The 22,208-nt window shown below is 54.8% G+C and overlaps 1 long non-coding RNA gene across 1 annotated transcript; it reads right to left on the bottom strand.

Annotated features, from left to right (window-relative positions):
* Window positions 1-1,887: 1,887 nt before the first annotated feature.
* On the bottom strand, window positions 1,888-3,297 carry LOC140698913 (uncharacterized). The gene is made up of 3 exons (XR_012076922.1): window positions 3,162-3,297; window positions 2,461-2,746; window positions 1,888-2,154 (listed from the first exon to the last, which is right to left on the bottom strand). It is a non-coding gene; the product is annotated as an uncharacterized lncRNA (long non-coding RNA).
* Between the last annotated feature and the right edge of the window lie 18,911 nt (window positions 3,298-22,208).

The following is a 22,208-nucleotide window of genomic DNA, read 5'->3' as shown; positions in this document are numbered from 1 at the left end:
TCACTCAGCGGCCGCTGTTCAACACGCCCGTGGGCGCCACCCCCCGCTTGTCATGCGGACGCTGCGGGGCCCTGACGGGATGATGATGGCAGTGGGGCTTGGAGGTGCCGACACCATGCTGGGCACCGGACTCAGTAATTCCCTCATTTACTCTAACTCTCACAACCCCTTTATGAAGTTGATGCCTTTACTCTTTCCCTGTTTGACAGATAAGGAAGCTGAGGTTAGAAGAGGCGTGACTTTTCAATACTAATTCCTGGTGATGGAGGTGGGGCCTAGATGTCCATCTCCATAGCATAAAGATCTTAACACACAGAGAATCCAAGTAAATGGACATAGACTCTGATGGGTGACCCTTTTCCACTTGGTTATTTCTTCGTCTGGTTTACCAAGGTGTTTTCACTTTCTTACTTGAAATGTTAAGACTATCTTGACCTCCTTGCAAATTACCAACTGGATAGAAGGTCAGATGCCAGATGGTCCCGAGGTCCCTCTGACTCAGTGACATTGTGAACTGCTATAAATAACAGCCAGAGACCCTTCAAGCTTCCGCGTCAAAAGGATAAGCCTGCACGTTACGTTCAGCCATTGAATCCCGACAGCGTAGGCTGCCTTCTCCCAGCTGACGCCCCCTTTGGTGGATATGTATAAAAATGATGTCAGCCAAACCAGAGCTTGGGCTCCAATGACATACCTTATATGCATGATATTTACATACTTTACATGCTTTTTAGTAAACTCATGAGAGTCCCGTTTCCTAAACTCCAGGGGGTAGAAATGAAAACTTGCAACATAATGGAAAACTTTGGAACTGAAAGTTAACTCACTCCCCCTCCTACATAAAACTCTGTGCTGGTCAGGAGATGGTGAGGAAAACTGATGATGCAACAAGTGTAGTTCCTTCCCTAAAATCACTTGTGACTTCATCGATGAGATAATATATAGAGAAGAAGTCAAAAAGCCAGCATTAATATGCGAGTGCTGTGATAAGCTCTGTGGGGATTGTCTCAGGCTGAGCTCCCCGAGAAGCAGATCCTAAGACAAAGACATGTGTGCAAGCCTGTTTGGGGTATGTTCTTAGGAAGTTCCTGGGGGGAGGAAAAGTGAAAAGTGGAAAATGCTATTTCAATTGAAAACAAAAGAATTCACCAGCCCCCACTTAAACCATGTGGGCAGGCACAAAACGCCCTTTCCTATGGTTTCACTCATAGGGAACACCCATGAGAGGTAAAGACCCCTAGAGAGGAAGAGGACTCGGGGTTGTCAGGGGCTGGGGGATGAAGGAAGGGGAGTGCGCGCTTTGGATCCAGGGTTTCATTTTGAGGAAAGAAATAGCGTAAAACTAGATGGTAGTAATGGTCGCACAGCATGTGAATGCACTTTACGTTCCTGAATTGAACAATTTAAAAGGGAAAAAATCTGTATTTTATTAAAGGAAATGGGAAATGGAAAAATAAAGGATGCCATAAATGATGTAAAATAAACAAACTAAACTAAAGAAAAACAAAACAAAAACAACTTCAGAGGTAGGGAAGTCAACTTCGGGTAGGGGAGGGGATTCATGGTGGGATTTTGGAGAAGGTGTAGGAGGGGGCAGAGGGGGCTCAGCCCTAGGGGGTGATGATGCCTGAACTGGTTCTCCACTGCCCAGCGGCTCAGGTGCAGGTGCAGGTGCAGGAGCTGCAGGCTCTTCAGGAGCAGCAAGATCAGCAGGAGCGGCAGGCTCTTCAGGAGCGGCAACATCAGCAGGAGCTGCAGGCTCTTCAGGAGCGGCTAGATCAGCAGGAGCGGCAGGCTCTTCAGGAGCAGCAAGATCATCAGGAGCGGCAAGCTCTTCAGGAGCGGCAAGATCAGCAGGAGCGGCAGGCTCTTCAGAAGCGACAATATCAGCAGGAGCTGTAGGCTCTTCAGGAGCGGCAGGCTCTTCAGAAGCGGCAAGATCAGCAGGAGATGCAGGCTCTTCAGGAGCGGCAGGATCTTCAGACACAGCTGGATCAGCAGGATCTTCAGGAGCACCAAGATGAGCAGGAGCTGCAGGGTCTTCAGGTTCAGCAGGAACAGCAGGAGGGAGCTCGCGGACTCCTGCTGGATCCTGGTGGTCTTGTTTTTGTTCTCTGGCATCTTCCCCTGCCCACGCCTGCTCTGGACCAGTAACTGTTGGACGTGGAGAGAGCTTTAAGTCTAGTGGAAGTGCTCAGGCTGTGAGAAAGGAAAAAGGTACCCACGTGCCTCCCTTTCTATGCGCCTTTTCAAGAACAGAAATCTTCCCTGAGCTTTGCAGACAGCTCCCACCGAGCAAGTGCCCACAGGATGTGTTCTGTGACTGAATTCTACCAGACAGGTGGTCTGAGGCCTGTATTTGCTCAGGTCCCAACAGCAGCCTTTGGGGATGCCTCCCTGTGTGGCCCAGCCCTCCGCCCTCCCTCACCTACACACCCGCACCAGCCCCGCCCTTCTCACCTTTTGGCTCTGTTTCGGGGGGCTCCTTGTCCTCTACCTGACTCCCCTGGAGGTGGGCACGGTGCTCCATGTCAGAGCCGGGTGTGCTGAGCTGCCCCTCAGCCCTGGGCAAGAACCTGGGGAGAGACCTGGGTGGTGTCTGAGCAGGAGGCCATGGTGGTGGGGAGCCCTTCATACCCAGACTCTTCCGGAGCCTGTGCTGGCCTTCCACAGTGTGGCACACCAGCCCCTCACTTGGGGAGGTGGCATGAGTGTCCTGGTTCCCCGGATCCTGCGGTGTCTTGCTCTGCAATGACAGTGACCGGCAGCCGGCCCGGCCCGGAGGACTCAGAGCCCTGCCCGGCCAGGACCACTCCTGCTTCTGCCCCACTCGACCCTCTGCTGCCAGATCAGACTGGGACCTTGGTCATCTCAGTCACCCGGGAGGCAAGAGACACACCCAGAGGGCATGGGCGCCACCTCGGGCAGCAGGTCCCTTCTCCGGTTCTCCACAACCCAGCCAGCCCGCTTGGACCCAGGTTGTGGACGTGATCGGCCCCCCAGGCCTCTGACCCTTCCTCAGCCTGCTCTTGCTTGACGCAGGACCCCCCCAACATGACTGCCCCACCTCCACCAGTCAGGAAGGGGCCGTGGGGCTACCCGGGTGGGGTCTGAGTGGTGGCTCGGCCTGGGCGGGCCTGCCCTGGGCCTCCCTGTGTTACCTTTCGGTCCCTCTCGCCAAAAGGCCAGAGGCTCCTGGAGTGAGACCCGACCCACTGTCGGCACTGTTGGCAAAGGCCGTTGCTGCGGGCTTTCCGGGGGCCGCGACCTCGTGATCTTGGGACGCAATAAAACATGTCTGAGCTGAGCTGAGTTCAGCAGCCAAGTCAGTTGAGAAGGGTTCTTCTCTACAGAGCGGGTGCCTGGTGACCTGGGTTCCAAGTTCTGTTGGGCTCTGTAGCCAGGGAAGTGAGGTCACTTCCTGGGGTCCCCTTCCCCAAGCTTCCTCCTTACACAAAGCTCCCCAAGGGCCTCTCTGGGCTGCCAATGGCTCACTTCCCACCCCATGCCATGTTCACACAGTGACACCAACTCGGCCCCTCCTATAGCCCTGGGGAGGCCTGGATGCAGCCAGGGCCACAGCTCTGAGGACACAGCTGGGTTCAGACGCGGCTCCCCCGCCAGCAGTGCTGTCACCCTGGACAAGCCACCTGCCTCTCAGGGTCTCCCCAATCCCCCATTGGCCCAGTGAGGGTTATTCTGGACCCTGCTTCCTGGGGAAGCTATCCTGTCTGTAGACCCATAAACACCTAGCACAACTCTTAGCCCCACAGGCTGGCATCACAGGGAGCTCATGTGCAGACTCAGCAAATGAAAGGCCCCACAGAGGGCTGGTGGGGAGCAGGGCACACCCCACACAGGCTGGGGTCTGCCCTGGGCTCTGCGGAAAGTCACCCTCCTTGCCGCCAGCTTCCCAGCTCCCTGTAGGCGGGTTGAAATTAAACACAACTCTGATATCGTCCATTCTGGCATGCGACCTCCTAGGTCATTCTGTCATGTCAGATTCAGGCCCAGTGCCCCATCTCGGCCTCTAGGGTGCGCTGCCCCACAGTGGCTCCCTGCGTTTTTTTTTTTTTTTTTTTGCCTTCTGGTCACACATCCTTGTGTGATTCCCACACACTCCCCTGCAGGGTGGATGGATACTGGGACCGGGTTCTGATATGTACACTGACTTGTGAAAATGTGCGTGACTTCCACTCATTCCCATCTCCAGTGTTCATTCTCTCTCTCTCTCTGCCTCTCAGTGCCTCTCTGTCTGTCTGCTATCTTCTCTCTCTCTCTGTCTCTCTGTGTTTCAGTCCGCCTGTCTCTTTCCTGAATGTATGTGTGTATATATTTATGTGTATATATGTGTATTTATGTGTGTATATTTAGACCCAGGGCAGGTCACTTCTGAAAATGCCTTGATGACATACTGATTGTTTTAAATTCATGTTACTGAAGAAAAACATCTTTGAAAGTTGTGCAAGCACTTTGGTGAGGTCAAATCTAAGGACCAGCACTGCTGGGGAAGGGATGCCCCTGTGGCCATTTGATGAGTCTTGTTCCCTGTTCCCCCAGAGAAGAGCAGGGCGGGCAGAGGGGTGGGCCCGCTCTACTACCCTACCGCCCAGCCTGCCCGGCCCGGCTGGCAGAGAACCGGACAGCGGGAGCCCCACCCCGAGCGTCCGCGCAGACGCTGGACCCCGCCCGGCGCGTGTGGAAGCTGGACGGGAGCCGGGCGCCCCTGGACCTGTTCCCAAGGAGGAACACGGCTTGGGGTCTGGGCCGCCTCTTGCCGTCGCCTCCGCTGCTGTCGCAGGGCAGGTAAGGGGGTGCTGGCGGGGGGCGTGCAGATCGGGGAGCTGGGTGAGGCCTGGGCTGCGCAGCTGGGGAGGCGCACAGGGAGGGGGGCGTGGGATGAGATCCAGGCCGCCTGTCCCGTTATGACCCTGAGGCGGGGGCGGGGCCAATGTCATGGTTTGTGGTGCCTTCCCCCGGTTAGTAGCCCCTGAACCTCGTTTCATTGCTGCCGCTTGTACCCGGGTTTGGGTAGGCGGGTGCAGCCCCGGGAGGTGGGAGGGCGCCGGACGGCCCTGGAGCACTTCCCACTGGCCCTCAGGTCATGGCCTGCCTGCGGGAGGCGGGTGCGGGGCTGCCAGGGTGTGGGGGCTGCGACATCCACGGCAGCAGCAGGGAGAGGGGTCTGCTCCTGGGAGCTGTCCAGTTGCTCCCATCTACCCCATGGCCTATCCTGGGGGCGGTCTCTGCTGCCCCAGGTTCACAGGAAGCATGTGTTCATGTCAGCCTGCTCCTGGGAGGAGGGCGCAGTGTGGTCAGGAGGCAGTGTCAGCAGCAGAAAAGGACTTTAGGAGGACCGGGCTCTAGCCCAGGGTAACTCACTCTCCTTTCTGCTCTTGCTTCCTCAGTGGGTGGCTGTAGCAGCTTTTCCAGTATAAGTTATTACCAGATTTTGAACATAGGTTTCTGTGCTATACAGAAGAAACTTTTAAAAAAAGTCTACTGTATATTTAGTGGCTAAAATTTGTAAATCTCAAACTCCCAAATTTATCCCTTCCCACCCCATTTCCCTGGTAACCATGATTATTAACCAAGTCTGCAAACCTGTTTCTGTTTTCTAGATGAGTTCATAGTGTCATTTTTTTTAGATTATATGTGTGAATCATATCATTTGGTATTTTTCTCTTTGTGGCTCACTTCTCTAAGAATGATGATCTCCATATTGCTGCAAATAGCAGCCTTTTAACCTTTTTAACGGCATTGTAGTATTCCACTGTATAAATATTACTACTTCATCTTCATCCAGTCACCTATTTCTTCATTTAGGTTGCTTCCACATTTTAGCTGTTATATATAGTGGTGCTATGAATTCTGGGGTGCAGGTACCTTTTTGCATTGGAGTTTCCTCTGAATATATACACAGAACTGGGATTGCTGGATCTTAGGGGAAGTCTATTTTTAGTTTTTTGAGGAAATTCCATACTGTTTTCCATAATGGCTACACCAAACTACATTCCCACCAGCGGGGTAAGAGGGTTCCCTTTTCTCCACACCCTCTCCAGCATTGATCATTCATGAACTTTGAAGTGACGGCCATTCTGACTGGTGTTTTGTAGTTCTCATTTCCGTTTCTCTGATAATTAGTGATATTGAGCATTTTTACATGTGCCTATTGGCCATTTGTAGTCTTCATTGGAGAATTGCTTCTTTAGGTCTTCTGCCCATTGTTGGATTGGGTTGTTTGTTTTTTCCTATTAAGTTTTATGAACTTTATATATTCTGGGAGTTAAGTCTTTGTCAGTCGCATCATTTACAGGTATTTTCTCCCATTCCATAGGTTGTCGTTTTGTTTTGCTTATGGTTTCCTTTTCTGTGCAAAAGCCTGTAAGTTCAATTAGCCTTTAAGTTTAACAGCTCATGCATCTTAAACATGTTTAACAGATCATGTATCAAGGAAATACAAGTGAAAACTAGATGAGGTACCATCTCACACCAGTTAGAATGGCCATCATGCAAAAGTCATTGCACACGTCACCCACAAATCGTAGCGCACATCATTAATTATGGGGGCTTTTTCCACTAGTCGCACTCGAGTTTAAATTCCAACCCGCTTACTGGCTGTAAAAAGCCAGGGAATTGTGTCCAGTGAATACACATCTGTATTTGTCATATTCCTTCTTCAGTGTGGTTTCTCTTTCGTATAAGAAATGATAAGCACATAACTTATATTGATTTTTATGTATACATTTACATATAATAGCCACAAAATAGAAGGTCACTGAAAAAAAGATACTCCTTATTTCTTACTTTAGAATGTGTTCAAACCTTTAGCGGATTCAGCAGTTACAGGGTTTACAGTACAGATGCCACCCCTCCCCGTTCTGGGGCCTCACAGGGACACTGCCAGGCTGAAGAAAAGACTGTTTTTCCTCCAGTTCATCTAAAGCTTTACGACAGGCGAAGAAATCGGGACACGCGGTGTCGGGGTAAAGAATAGTGACTTTATTTGGAAAGCCAGCTGACCGAGAAGATGGCTGGCTAATGTGCAGGAGAGCCACCTTCTCCGAGTGAGAATTCAGGCTCCTTTTACAGTAAAAAGGAGAGGGGTTGTGGGTGGTTGGTGCAAACTTCTTGGTGCAGGAATTCTTTGTTTTTGGAGCTGTGGGTCAGCTCATGGGGCCCCTGTAAAACCTCTAACAAAACAAATGTTTCTTTCTTTGCTGCAGCTTGTTGTGTGTAAAGGAGAGCAAAAGTGTTCATATCCTTAAGGCTGAGAGCCTTCCGAATGGGCTCTCCTGTCAAATTCAGGCTGAAGGCAACATTGTTTCACAAAAGGGGCAGAGCTGGTAAGACAGCCTGGGAAACAGCACAGGGTTAAAGGAAAAGCAGATCTAATATGCAGTCAGGTTTGTTCTTTGCTATTACACCTTCCCCAGCAGGGCTGGCCTCAGGGAGGAAGGGTGACCCCCAGCCCCCGAGAGCCACCTGCAGGGGGTGGGGAAGGCAGGGAGGAGGTTTGCAGCGCTGGTGAGATAAACTAGACATGGCTAATGAATGGACAGTGACTGCAAAGTTAGAAAACCTCTGGGTTTTCCCTCTTTGGGGAGGGAGAGGGAGCCTCAACAGAGGGCAGTGACTGTGGAGAGAAACCCAAGAGCTCCTGCCAGCCCCTGCAGGTGCCCTGCGATCTCTGTGCTTCCCGTCCAGTCCCCGACCTCCTGTTGCATCATGTTCTACCTCAGCCCCAGTGGCTCCCACACTGTATCTGTGTGGGACTGAGTTCATTTACTTATTGAAGATTGTCCGTAATTTTTAAACTTTGAATTGTGATTCACTGAGAGTTGTGAATTTTTTTTTTTTTTTTTTTTTTTTTTTTTTTTTTTTTTGGTGAGCTGTGTGTGAAAGGACTGGAATAGGAATCAATGAAAACGTCACTGCCTGACCTGTCATCAGGGATTCCTGGAACTTTCTTTCAGATGTGTGTGTCTGTGCGGCTTTGACTCACATGGTTCCTGATTTGTCACCTGGTTAGAAGCCTTTGAGGGCCCTGCCTCCTGCACGGGAGCACGCGGTCCAGGGAGCCGGACCGCCCACCTCCTGGCCGCTAACACACAGGGCAGGAGCCCTGAGCACAGGCCGGATTGCAGCCGGCTGAGTGGAGAAGGACGGGGTTGTGCAGTTTTCATGTTTGCCTGAACTGTTTAAACTCCACAGCCACCGAGCTGAGGCACATCGAGGGGTCGTCACTCAGTGGCCACACTGCCTCCCACCGAGTGGTGCAGCTGCGGTGCTCATGTGTCTTGTCCCGGCCAAGGACAGGGCACGTCCAAGTGGGGGCAAGCCCAGGAGTGTACAGGCGCAAGAGAGGGCCGGCCGAAGTGGGGGCAGGCCCAGAAAAGGGCAGGTCCAGGAATGTGCAGGCCCAGGAGTGTGCAGACACAGGAGTGTGCGGTCCCAGGAGAGGGCAGGCCCAGGATTGTGCAGGCCCAGGAGTGTGCAGGTCCAGGAGAGGGCAGGCCCAGGATTGTGCAGGCCCAGGAGTGTGCAGACACAGGAGTGTGCGGTCCCAGGAGAGGGCAGGCCCAGGATTGTGCAGGCCCAGGAGTATGCAGGTCCAGGAGAGGGCAGGCCCAGGATTGTGCAGGCCCAGGAGTGTGCAGGTCCAGGAGTGTGCAGACACAGGAGGGAGCAGGCACAGGAATATGCAGGCCCAGGAGTGTGCAGGCCAAGGTGTGTGCAGAGACAGGAGTGTGCCGCCACAGGAGGGAGCAGGCCCAGGAGTGTGCAGATACACGAGAGGGCAGGACAGGTGAGGGCCGGCCCAGTAGAGGGCACGTCCAAGTGGAGACAAGCCCAGGAGTGTGCAGGCCCAGGAGTGTGCAGGCGCAGGAGAGGGCCGGCCCAGTAGTGTACAGGCCCAGGTGTGATCAGGTCCAGGAGTTGCAGGCACAGGAGGGAGCAGGCCAATGAGTGTGCACGCCCAGGAGTGTGCAGACCCAGGAGAGGGCAGGACCAGGAGGGCACTGGCCCAGGAGTGTGCAGGCCCAGTAGTGTGCAGGACCAGGAGAGGGCAGGCCCAGGGGTGTGCATGCACAGGAGAGAGCAGGCCCAGGAGTATGCAGGCACAGGAGTGATCAGGTACAGGAGTGTGCAGGCACAGGAGGGAGCTGACCCATCAGTGTGCTGGCCCAGCAGGGTGCAAGCCCAGGAGTGTGCAGACCGAGGAGAGGTCAGGCCCAAGTTTGTGCAGGCACAGGTGGGAGCAGGCCCAGGAGTGAGCAGGCCCAGGAGTGTGCAGGCCCAGGAGAGGGCAGACCAAGGGGAGGGCAGGCCCAGGAGTGTTCAGGCCCAGGAGTGTGCAGGCACAGGAGGGAACTGACCCATCAGTGTGCAGGCCCAGGAGTGTGCAGACTGAGGAGCGGGCAGGCCCAAGTGTGTGCAGGCACAGGTGGGAGCAGGCCCAGGAGTGAGCAGGCCCAGGAGTGTGCAGGCCCAGGAGAGGGCAGACCAAGGAGAGGGCAGGCCCAGGAGTGTGCAGACTGAGGAGCGGGCAGGCCCAAGTGTGTGCAGGCACAGGTGGGAGCAGGCCCAGGAGGGAGCAGGCACAGTTGTGTGCAGGCCAAGGAGTGTGCATGCACAGGAGGGAGCAGGCCCAGGAGTGTGCAGGCCCAGGATTGTGCAGTCCATGAGTGTTCAGGCACAGGAGGGAGCAGGCAGAGGAATGTGCAGGCCCAGGATTGTGCAGGCCCTGGTGTGTGCAGGCCCAGGAGGGGGCCGGTCAAAGTGGGGGCAGGCCCATGGGAGCTCACATCCAGGAGTGTGCCATATCAGGAGTGTTCTGGCCCAGCAGAGGGCAGGCTCAGTTGTGTGCAGGCCCATGAGAGGGCAGGCCGAGGAGTGTGCAGGCCCAGGAATGTGCAGAAATAGGATTGTGCAGGACTTGGAGTGTGTTGACAGGAATATGCAGGCCCAGGAGTGTGCAGACACAGGAGTTACAGGCCCAGGAGTGTGCAGACACAGAAGTGTGGTGGCCCAGGAGTGTGCAGGCCCTGGAGTGTGTAGTCCAAGGAGTATGCAGACACAGTAGTGAGCAGGCAGAAGAGTGTGTAGGCCCAGGAGTGTGCAGGCCTTGGAGTACACAGGCCCAGGATTGTGCAGACACAGGAGTGTGCAGGCCCAGGAATTTGCAGGCCCAGTAGTGTGCAGGCCCAGCAGTGTGCAGGTACAGGAGGGAGCAGGCCCAGGAGTGTGCAGGTCCAGGACTATGCAGGCCCAGGAGTATGCAGACACAGGAGGAGCAGGTACAGGAGTGTGCAGACCAAGGAGAGTGCAGGCCCAGGAGAGTGCAAACCCAGAAGAGGGCAGGCTCAGGAGGGAGCTTGCCCAGGAGTGTGTAGGCCAAGGAGAGTGCAGGCCCAGAAGTGTGCAGGCCCAAGAGAGGCCTGGCCCAGGAGTGTGCAGGCCCTGGATTGTGCAGGCCCAGTAGTGTTCAGGCATAGGAGGGAGCAGGCCCACGTGGGTGCAGGCCCAGGTGTGCGCAGACACAGGAGGGATCAGGCCCAGGAGTGTGCAGGCCCCGGTGGGAGCAGGTCCAGGAATGTGCAGGCACATAAGGGAGCTGGCCCATGAGTGTGCAGGCCCAGGAGTGTGCAGGCGCAGGGGAGGACAAGCCCAGGAGTGTGTAGTTACAGGAGAGGGCAGGCCCAGGGGTGTGCAGAGACAGGAGTCAGTGGGCCTAGCAGAGGGCAGACCCAGGAGTGTACAGGCGCAAGATAGAACATGCCCAGGAGTGTGCAGGACCAGGAGTGTGCAGGCCCAGGAGTGTGCAGGGACAGGATGGAGCAGGCCCAGGTGTGTGCAGGCCCAATAGTGGGCAGACACAGGAGGGAGCTGGTACAGGGCTGTTCAGGCCCAGGAGTGTGCAGGCCCAGGAGAGGGAAGGCTGATGATTGTGCCGGCCCAGAAGTGTGCAGTCCCAGGTTTGTACAGTAACAGGAGGGAACAGGCCGAAAATTGTGCAGTCCCAGGAGTGTGCAGGCCTAGGAGTGTGCAGGCCCAGGAGTGTGCTGGCCCAGGAGTGTGCAAGTCTAGGAGTGTGCAGGCAGAAGAGGGAGCAGGCCCAGGAGTGTTCAAACCCTGCAGTGTGCAGGCACAGGAGGGAGTAGGCCCAGGATTGTGCAGGCCGAAGAATGTGCAGGACTAGGAGTGTGCAGGCCCAAGTATGTGCAAGCCCAAGGGTGTTAGGCCCAGGAGTGTGCAGACAAATGAGTGTTTAGGCCCAGTAGTGTGCAGACACAGGTGTGTGCAGGCCCAGGAGTGTGCAGACACTTGAGTGTGCTGGCCCAGGAGTTTACAGACACAAGAGTGTGCAGGCCCAGGAGTGTGCAGACACAGGTGTCATCAGGCAAAGAATTGTGCAGGCCGAGGAGTGTACAGGCCCAGTAGAAGGCAGGCCCAGGTGTGTTCAGGCCCAGAAGAGTGCTGACACCGGTGTGTGGAGGCCCAGAAGATGGGAGGCCCAGGAGTGTGTAGGCCCAGGGGTGTGCAGACACAGGAGAGGGCAGGCCCATGATTGTGCAGACACAGGAGTGTTCAGGCCCAGGAGTGTGCAGACACAGGAGAGGGCAGGCCCGGGGTGTGCAGGCCCAGCATTGTGCAGGCCCATGTGTGCGCAGGCACAGGAGGGAGCAGGCCAAGGTGTGCACAGGCACAGGAGGGAGCAGACCCAGGTGTGTGCTGGACCAGGAGTGTGCAGGCAAAATTCTGAGCAGGCACAGGGGTGTGCAGGCCCAGGAGTGTGCAGACACAGTAGGGATCTGGTCCAGTAGTGTGTAGTCCCAGGATTGTGCAGTAACTGTACAGTGCAGGCCCAGAAGTGTGCAGGCCTAGGAGTGTGCAGGCCCAGGAGAGGGCAGGCCCAGGATTGTGTTGGTCCAGGAGGGCCAGGCCCTGGATTGTGCTGGCCCAGGTGTGTGCAGGCCCAGGATTGTGCAAGCCCAGGAGTGTGCAGACACAGGGGTGTGCAGGAGCTGGAGTGTGCAGACACAGGTATGTGCAGCCCCTGGATTGTGCAGACACAGGGGTGTGGAGGCCCAGAAGAGGGCAAGATCTAGGAGTGTGTAGGCCCATGTTTGTGCAGACACAGGAGAGGGCAGGCCCAGGTGTATGCCAAAACAGGAGTGTGTAGGGCCAGGAGTGTGCAGACACAGTAGTGTTCAAGCCCAGGAGTGTGAAGGCACAGGTGTCTGCCGGCCCAGGATCGTGCAGACCCAGGAGTTTGCAGGCCGAGTGTTCAGGCCCAAAAGAGTGCAGACACCGGTGTGTGAATGCGCAGAAGAGGGCAGGCCCAGGAGTGTGTATGCCCAGGTGTGTGCAGACACCGGAGAGGGCAGGACCAGGAGTGTGCAGACACTTCAGTGTGCTTGCCCAGGTCTTTACAGACACAAGAGTGTGCTGGCAGAGTAATGTGCAGGCCCAGGACTGTGCAGACACAGGAGGGAGCAGGCACCGTATGTGCAGTCCTAGGAGTGTGCAGGCCCAGGAGTGAGCTGGCCCAGGAGGGAGCAGGCCCAGGAGTGTGCTGACACAGGAGAGATCAGGTCCAGTATTGTGCAGCCCCAGGATTGTGCAGTAACTCTACAGTGCAGGCCCAGAAGTGTGCAGGCCCAGGAGTGTGCAGGCCTAGGAGTGTGCAGGCCCAGGAGAGGACAGGCCCAGTATTGTGCTGGCCCAGGTGTGTGCAGGCCCAGGAGGGAGCAGGCCCAGGAGTGTGCTGACACAGGAGGGATCAGGTCCAGTATTGTTCAGCCCCAGGATTGTGCAGTAACTCTACGGTGCAGGCCCAGAAGTGTGCAGGCCCAGGAGTGTGCAGACACCGGGGTGTGGAGGCCCAGAAGAGGTCAGGACCAGGAGTGTGTAGGCCCATGTTTGTGCAGACACAGGAGAGGGCAGGCCCAGGTGTATGCCAAAACAGGTGTGTGTAGGGCCAGGAGTGTGCAGACACAGTAGTGTTCAAGCCCAGGAGTGTGAAGGCACAGGTGTCTGCCGGCCCAGGATTGTGCAGACCCAGGAGTGTGCAGGCCCAGGAGTGTGCAGACACAGGAGAGGGAAGGACAGGTGACGGCCGTCCCAGGAGAGGGCAGGTCCAAGTGGGGGCAGGCCCAGTAGTGTGCAGGCCAAGGAGAGGGCCAGCTGAAGTGAGGGCAGGCCCATTAGAGGGTAGGTCCAGTAGTGTGCAGGCCTAGGAGTGTGCAGACCACGGAGTGTAAAGGCCCAGGTGTGTGTAGGCCCAGGAGTGTGCAGGCCCAGGAGTGTGCAGACACAGGAGTGTGCAGGCTCAGGAGTGTGCAGACCTAGGACAGAGCTGGCCCAGCAGTGTGCAAGCCCTACCGTGTGCAGACACAGGAGGGAGTAGGCCCAGGTTTGTGTAGGCCGAGGAGTGTGCAGGCCCATGAGTGTGCAGGCTCAGGTATGTGCAGGTCCAAGGGTTTTAGGCCCAGGAGTGTGCAAAAAAAGGAGTGTGTAGGCCCAGTAGTGTGCAGAGACAGGAGTGTGCAAGCCCAGGAGTGTGCAGACAGTTCAGTGTGCTGGCCCAGGTCTTTACTGACAAAAGAGTGTGCTGGCCCCGGAGTATGCAGGCCCAGGAGTGTGCAGACACAGGAGGGAGCAGGCACGGTATTGTGCAGGCCGAGGATGTGCAGGCCAAAGAGTGAGAAGACATTTGAGTGTGCTGGCCCAGGAGTTTGCAGACACAAGAGTGTGCTGGCCCAGGAGTTTACAGACACAAGAGTGTGTAGGCCCAGGAGTGTGCAGGCACTGGAATGTGCAGACACAGGAGGAAGCAGGTGCAGGATTGTGCAGGCTGAGGAGTGTTCAGACCCAGAAGTGTTCAGGACCAGGAGGGAGCAGGCCCAGGAATGTGCAGGCCCAGGTGTGCGCAGGCCCAAAATAGTGTAGGCATGGGGGTGTGCAGACACAGGATTGTGCAGGTCCAGTATTTTGCAGACACTTGAGTGTGCTGGACCAGGTGTTTACAGAGAGAAGAGTGTGCAGGCCCAGGATTGTGAAGGCCCAGAGGTGTGCAGGCCCCGGTTGCAGCAGGCCCAGGAATGTGCAGACACAGGAGTGTGTAGGACCTGGAGTGTGCAGACACAGGAGGGAGCAGGCCCAGGTGTGTGCAGGCCCAGGAGAGGGCAGGACCAGGGATTTGTGGGCCCGGGAGAGGTCAGGCCCAGGAGAGGGCAGGCCCTGGAGTGTGCAGGCTCAGGAGAGGGCAGGCCCCGGATTGTGCAGTCCCAGGAGAGGGCAGGCCAATGTGTGTGCAGGCTCAGCAGTGTGCAGGCCCAGGAGTGTGCAGGCACAGGAGTGTGAAGACACAGGAGGGGCTGGCACAGGAGTGTTCAGGCCGAGGAGTGTGCAGGCCCAGGAGAGGGCAGGCCCTGGAGTGTGCAGGCCCAGGAGTGTGCAGACACAGGAGGGAGCAAGCACAGGCGTGTGCAGGCCCAGGGGTGTTCCGGCCCATAAATTGTGCAGAAACAGTAGGGAACAAGCCCAGGAGTGTACAGGCCATGGAGTGTGCAGGCCCAGGAGAGGGCAGGCCCAAGAATGTGCAGTCCCAGGAGTGTGCAGGCTCAGGAGTGTGAAGGCCCTGGAGTGTGCAGAGGTAGGAGTGTGTAGGCCCAGTAGTGTGCAGAAACAGGAGTGTGTAGGCCAAGTAGTGAGCAGGCACAGGAGGGAGCTCGCCGAGGAGTGTGAAGGACCAGGAGTGTGCAGGCCCAGGATTGTGCAGTCTGACAAGGAGGATTCAATCCCACACACCTCGGGTAGCAGAGGCCCCCCCGAGGCCAGGAGAGGGGGAGATGGTAGAAAAATGAATGACTCGCTGATGCATCCCCCTTAGCTGCTGTGCCACCTCCATATCTGCCGATGATCTCTTCCCCTATCATTACCATGCCTCCTCCCAGGAGGAGGCTAAGTTCAAAGGCTTAAGTCCGACGAATTTGGGGGAGCGGAGGATGCCCCCAGGCAAGGCAACTAGGGACATGGGATAAAATCTTATGGCTCTCCAGTGGCCCTCCTGTTCTCGGACGCCACTGCTGAAACCTGTCACCAGATCGCACCCCGCCTCTAGTGTGTCTGTCTGTATGACTTCCTACATGACTGCCTATCTATTGGAGGATGGGAGAGGCTAGACAATGTGTGTGCCCGTCTGTTTATCTAACGGAGTTGGAAGAGACACGTATGTCTCTGTATTTGCCTGCCTATCTATCTATCTATCTATCTATCTATCTATCTATCTATCTAAATATCTACCTAAATATCTAGCTATCTAACGGAGGCATACCTGAAGGCTACTGTGTCTTTTTATTTGTCTGTGTATTGGAGGAGTAGGTTAGTGTGTCCATGTAATTAACTAACAATTTGAGGAACAGGAGGATGTTACTGTGTGTATGTGTGTGTGGTTGTTTGTGTGTGTGCGGGTCTGTGTATCAATGTACCTGAAAATAAAGGCGGGGGAGTCTACTGTATCTGTCTATCAGTCTATGTGTGCATCTAATGGTGGAGGAGTAAGCTAGTATGTGTGTCTCTCTGCCTACGTATCAGATACGTATATATGTACATTTATCTAATCGAGAAAAGGAGTATGCAGTGTCTATCTCTCTGTCAGAGGAAGAGAAGACTAGTGTGTATGTCTGTCTGTGTGTCTGTGTCTATTATTATCTAATGGAGAAGAAGAAGGATTCCCATTTGTCTGGCTATCTGTCTGTCTCTCTTCAGGAGAACATTGAGGCTAATGTTTGTATCAGCCACTCTCACTGACCATCTATCTAATGGAGGAGGAGGAAGAGTCTATTACGTTTGTCTATATGTTATCTAATGGAAGAGGTGATTAGTGTGTCTTTCTACCTACATAACTGAGGAGTAGTAGGACGCCAGTGTGTGAATGTGTGTGTGTGTGGGTGTCTGTTCTATGTATGTATCTGTCTACCTATATAATGGATGAGGAAGAGGAGGTTCGGAGATATGGCTGTTTCTTAATAGAGGAAGAGGCTAGTGTGTCTGTCTGTCTGTTTATTTGTCTCTCTGTCTAATGAAGGAAGCCTCCCAGTGTTCGTCCCACCTGGAGGGATGGCAATTGCCACCCTGAAGCAGCAGAGGGCGCCCCAATTGCAGGCTGAGGGGGACACTGGATAGAAACCCACCGGCTTGCCTGGGCATCCCATGCCACCCGCTTCTGCCCTCTCTGTTTCCGCCAACGACCCGCCCCCCGCCCCGCCCACTGACCACCCCTCGCCCGCCTCCCCGGAGCCGGAAAACGCAAAGATGTGCACCTCGTGTACCTAGGGTAGCAGAGATCAACTTTAGAACCGGCCAAGGGGGAGATCTGAGCAAATACAGGGGCTCGGTGGGGCAGCCCCGACTACTCACTGCAGCCCCTGATCGAACCGCGCCTGCCTCGGGGCGGACGCTGACATGGAAACATGCATACGGTGAACCTGGGACAGGAGAGGCCGACCCCAGGCCAGGCTGTTGTGGAAATGGGAGCAAACTGATCGGCTGACCCGAGGCAGTCCGCCCTCCGCGACGTCCCTGTCCACTGAACTCACCTCACCAGCATCCCAGGACCTGGCTGATAAGGAGACCTAAATCCAGGAAACCTGGGTTAGCAGAGGCCGCCCCGAGGCCAGGAGAGGGGGAGTTGGGAGGAAAATGACCAACTCGCTGATGCATCCCCGTTTGCTTCTGTGCCGCCCCCGCCACTGCTGCCTACCTCATCCCCTGACCTCACCACGCCCGCTCCCAGGAGCAGGGAGACTTGAAAGGTTAGAGTCCGGTGAACTTGGGGGAGCGGATGCCACCCCCAGACAAAGCAGCAAGGGACATGGGAGAATATCCTTTGGCTCGCCACTGGCACCGTATTCCCCGGTCGCCTCCGTAGAACGCCTTCCCCAGTCTGCACATCTGTAGTTTGTCTGTCTGTCTGACTACCAGTGTGACTGCCTATATATTCGAGAATGGGTGAGGCTAGTCTTCGTGAGTGTCTGTCGTTTTACCTAACGGAGGAGGAGCCGACGAGGATGTGTCTCTATTTGCCTGCCTGTCTGTCTTTCTATCTATCAGTCTATCTATCTATCTAACTAGTGGAGGCATAGCAGTAGCCAAGTGTGACTTTTTACTTGTCTGTCTGTTGGAGGAGGAGGTTAGTTTGTCTATCAACCTATCTACCTATTGGAGGAAGAGGAGGAGGCTTGTGTGTGTGTGTGTGTGTGTGTGTGTGTGTGTGTGTGTGTGTGTGTGTGTCTGTCTATGTATTTGTCTCCCTATATAATGGGTGAGGAGGAGGAGGCTAGGATATATGGCTGTGTCTAATGGAGGAAGAGGCTAGTATGTCTCTCTGTCTATTTATTTGTCTCTCTGTCTAATGGAGGAAGCCTCTCAGTATTCGACTCACCTGGAGGGATGGCAATTGCTACCCTGAAGAAGCAGAGGGCGCCCCCATTGCAGGCTGAGGGGGACACTGGATGGAAATCCACAGGCTTGCCTGGGCAGCCCGTGCCTCCCGCATCTGCCCTCTCTATAGCCGCCCGCGCCAAGCCTCAGCCCGGCACCCGCCGCTCCCCATCGTTCACCCGCCTCCCGGGAGTCGGAAAACACAGAGATGTGCACCTCGAGTACCTAGGGTAGTGGAAACCAACCCTAGGACCGGCCAAGGGGGAGATCTGAGCAAATACAGGGGCTCAGTGTGGCAGACCTGACTCCTCACTGCAGCCCCTTATCACAACGGGCCCTCCTGCGGGGCGCAGGCTGACATGGAAACATGGATACTGTGAACCCGGGGCAGGAGAGCCAGACACCAGGCCAGGCCCTTGTGGAGATTGGAGCAAACTGATAGGCTCACCCGATGTAGTCCGCTACCCTCAACGTCCCTGTACCCAGCGATCACCTCAGCAGCCTCCCAGGGCCTGGCTGACAAGGAGAATTCAATCCCGCACACCTGGGGTAGCAGAGGCCACCCTGAGGCCAGGAGAGGGGGAGATGGTAGAAAAATGACTGACTCGCTGATGCATCCCCCTTAGCTGCTGTTCCGCCTCCATATCTGCCGATGACCTCTTCCCCTATCCTTACCATGCCTGCTCCCAGGAGCAGGCAAAGTTCAAAGGCTTAATTCCAATGAATTTGGGGGAGAGAAGGACAGCCCCAGGCAAGACAACTAGGGACATGGGATAAAATCTTATGGCTCTCCTCTGGCCCTCCTGTTCCCGGACACCGCTACTGAACCCTGTCCGCATATCGCTCCCCGCCTCTAGTGTGTCTGTCTGTATGACTTCCTACATGGCTGCCTATCTATTGGAGGATGGGAGAGGCTAGCCTATGTGTGTGCCCGTCTGTTTATCTAACGGAGGAGCATTAGTCTCCTATGTCTCTGTATTTGACTGCCTATCTATCTATCCATATATTTATTTATCTACGTAACTATCTATCTATCTAAAGGAGGCATACCTGTAGGCTGGTGTGTCTTTTTATTTGTCTGTGTATTGGAGGAGTTGGTTAGTGTGTCTTTCTACATATCTCCCAATTTGTGGAAAAGGAGGAGATTACTGTGTGTGTGTGTGTGTGTGTGTGTGTGTGTGTGTGTGTGTGTGTGTCTAACTATGTATGTATCTACCTATCTAATGGATGAAGAGCAGGAAGTTAGGATATATGGCTGTTTCTAAATGGAGGAAGAGGCTAGTCTGTCTGTCTGTCTATTTATTTGTCTGTCTGTCTGTCTAACGGAGGAAGCCTCCTATGACTCGACCGACCCGGAGGGATGCCAATGCCACCCTGAGGCAGCAGAGGTCGCCCCAGAGCATGCTGAGGGGGACACTGGGTGGAAATCCACAGGCTTGCCTGGGCAGCCCGCGCCCACGGCATCCGCCCTCTCTGCAGCCGCCCCAGCCCCGCCCCCGCCCCGCCCCCTGAACACCCCGCGCCCGCCTCCCGGGAGCAGGCCTACACGGAGATGTGCACCTCCTGTACTGAGAGTAGCAGAGACCGACCGCACGACCGGCCAAGGGGGACATGGGACCAAATACAGGGGCTCTGTGGGGCAGCCCCGCCTCCTCACCGCAGCCCTTGACGGCACCGCGCCCGCCTCCAGGGCTCAGGCTGACGTGCAAACATGCATACTGTGAACCTGGGGCAGTAAAGGCCGCCCCCAGGCCAGGCCTTTGTGGAGATGGGAGCAAACTGATCGGCTCACCTAAGGCAGTCCTCTCCCCACGACGTCCGTTTACCCTGAACTCACCTCGCCAGCCTCCCAGGTCCCGGCTGACATGGAGAATTAAATCTCGCACATCTGGGGTAGCAGATCCTGCCCCGAGGCCAGAAGAGGGGCAGATGGGAGAAAAATGAGCAAGTCGGCGAGGCATCCCCCTTAGCTCCTGTGCCGCCTCTTCTCTACCCCCGACCTTTTCCCCTGATCTCACCAGGCCCTCTCCAAGGAGCAGGCTGACTTCAAAGGCTTGAGTCCTGCAAACTTGATGGAGAGGAGGCCACCACCAGGCAAGGCAGCTAGGGACATGGGAGAAAATCCTCTGGCTTGCCAGGGGCATCCCCGGTCGCCGCCTCCGACCCCGACCCAGACCGCACCCCGCCTCTAGTTTGTCTGTCTGTGTGACTGCCTGCCTGGCTACTTATCTACTGGAGGTGGGGAGAGGCTACTCTATGTGGGTGTCTGTCTGTTTATCTAACGGAGGAGAAGACCACTAGTATGTGTCTATCTTTCCCTGCCGGTCTATCTATCTATCTATCTATCTATCTATCTATCTATCTATCTATCTATCTATCTACCTACCTATCTATCTGTCTATTTATCAATGTAGTGGAGTCATAGGAGCCGGCTAGTGTGTCTTTTTCTCTGTCTGTCTGTCTGTCGGTTGGAAGAGGACATTAGTGTGTCTGTCTACCTACCTTCTTAATTGAGGAGTAGGATGAGGCTAGTGTGTGTATGTGTGTGTGTGTGTGTGTGTTTGTGTGTGTTGTGTGTGTCTGTCTGTCTATGTATGTAACTATCTAATGGATGAGGAGGAGTAATTTAGGATATATGTCTGTTTCTAAATGGAGGAAGAGGGTAGTGTTTCTGTCTGTCTATTTATTTCTCTGTCTGTCTGTCCAATGGAGGAATCCTCCCAGGACTCGACCGACCTGGAGGGATGCCAATTGCCACCCTGAGGCAGCAGGGGGCGCCCCAGAGCAGGCTGAGGGGGCTTCAGGGTGGAAATTCACAGGCTTGCCTGGCCACCCCGAGCCCCCACCTTCCGCCTTCCCTGTAGCCGCCACCTCACCGCCCCCTCCCCGCCCCTTGACCACCCCGCGCCTGCCTCCCGGGAGCAGGCCAACACAAGAGCTTAACCTCTTGTACCAGGGTACCAGAGACCGACCCCAGGACCGGCCAAGGAGGAGATGGGAGCAAATACACGGGCTGGGTGGGGCAGCCCTGCCTCCTCACTGCAGCCTCTGACCGCAGGACGCCCGTCTCCGGGGGGCAGGTGGACCTGGAAATATGCATACTGTGAACCTGGGATAGGAGAGGCCGCCCCCAGGCCAGGCCGTTGTGGAGATGGGAGCAAACTGATCGGCTATCCCGAGGTAGCCCGCCTCCCGCGACGTCCCCCGCCTCCCGCGACGTCCCTTTACCCTGAACTCGCCTCGCCAACATTCCAGGACCCTGCCAACAAGGAGACTTAAATGCCGAAAACCTGGGGTAGCAGAGGTCGCCCCGAGGCCAGGAGAGGGGCAGATGGGAGGAAAATGACCAAGTCACTGAGGCATGCCCCTTAGCTTCTGTGCTGCCTCTCCTATGCCCCCAACATCTTCCCCTGCCCTCACCACGCCTGCTCCCATTGGCGGGCTGAATTCAAAGGCTTGATTCCAGTGAATGTCGGGCAGCGGATGTCGCCCCCTTTTTGCAGATGAAAAGAAACATTGTTTTCCCAACAAGATAGGTGAATAACGGCTTTCACACACACTTATCTCTCAGAACTTATCATGGGGAGAGACGTTCGTTCATCTAGCACAAAGGGAAGGGTTTGCAGGAGAAACACTTACTCTGGTTTCTCAGTCTGTTTCCTAGTGCCGGTTTGAATTTCCTGCAATTTTCACTGTAAAACAGTGTTGGAGCTAGTACCTCCCCAAATATATGTATGTATGTATTTTCTAACTGAAAAGAAACTTTGTTTTCCCAAAAAGCTAGGTGAAGGACGGCTTTCACACCCACTCATCTCTCAGAAATGAGCATGTGGAGAGACGTTCATTCATCTAGCACAAAGGGAACGGTTTGCAGCAGAAACATTTACTCTGTTTTCTCTGTCTGTTTCCTAGTGCTGGTTTAAGGTTCCGGCAGTTTTCACTGTAAACCAAGTTGGAGATAGTACTTCCCCTTATATATATGTAGTGTAGTTTGCAACTGAAAAGAAATTTTGTGTTCCCAACACGCTAGGTGAATGATGGCTTTCACACACACTTATCTCTCAGAACTGAGCATGTGGAGAGACGTTCGTTCATCTAGTAAAAAGGGAAAGCATCGCAGGAGAAGCACTTACTCTGTTTTCTCAGTGTGTTTCCTAGTACCGGTTTGAAGTTCCTGCAGTTTTCACTGTAAAACCGAGTTAGAGCTATTACCTCCTCATATATATGTATGTAGTGTAGTTTCCAACTGAAAAGAAACTTTCTGTTCCCAACAAAATAGGTGAAATACAGCTTTCACACACACATATCACTCAGAACTGAGCATGTGGAGAGACGTTCGTTCATCTAGCTCAAAGGGAACGGGTTGCAGGAGAAACACTTACTCCGGTTTCTCAGTCTATTTCTTAGTGCAGGTTTGAAGTTCCTGCAGTTTCACTGTAAAACCGAGTTGGAGCTTGTACCTCCCCATATATATGTATGTATTGTAGTTTCCAATTGAAGAGAAACTTTGTGTGCCCAAGAAGCTAGGTGAAGCACGGCTTTCACACACACTTATCTCTCAGAATTGATCACATGGGGAGGCTTTCGTTAGTCTAGCTTAAAGGAAATGTTTTGCAGTAAAAACGCTTAGTCTGGTTTCTCAGTTTGTTTCCTTGTGCCGGTTTGAATTTCATGCCGTTTCATTGTAAAACCCTGTTGGAGCTAATACCTCCTCATATATATTTATGTCCTGTTGTTTCCCAGTTAAAAGAATCTCT

Source organism: Vicugna pacos, chromosome 10, assembly GCF_048564905.1.
Source record: "Vicugna pacos chromosome 10, VicPac4, whole genome shotgun sequence".
NCBI classification, from domain to species: Eukaryota; Metazoa; Chordata; class Mammalia; order Artiodactyla; family Camelidae; genus Vicugna; species Vicugna pacos.
The sequence above is the reverse complement of the archived record's forward strand: the minus strand, read 5'-3'. Positions and strand labels throughout refer to the sequence as shown.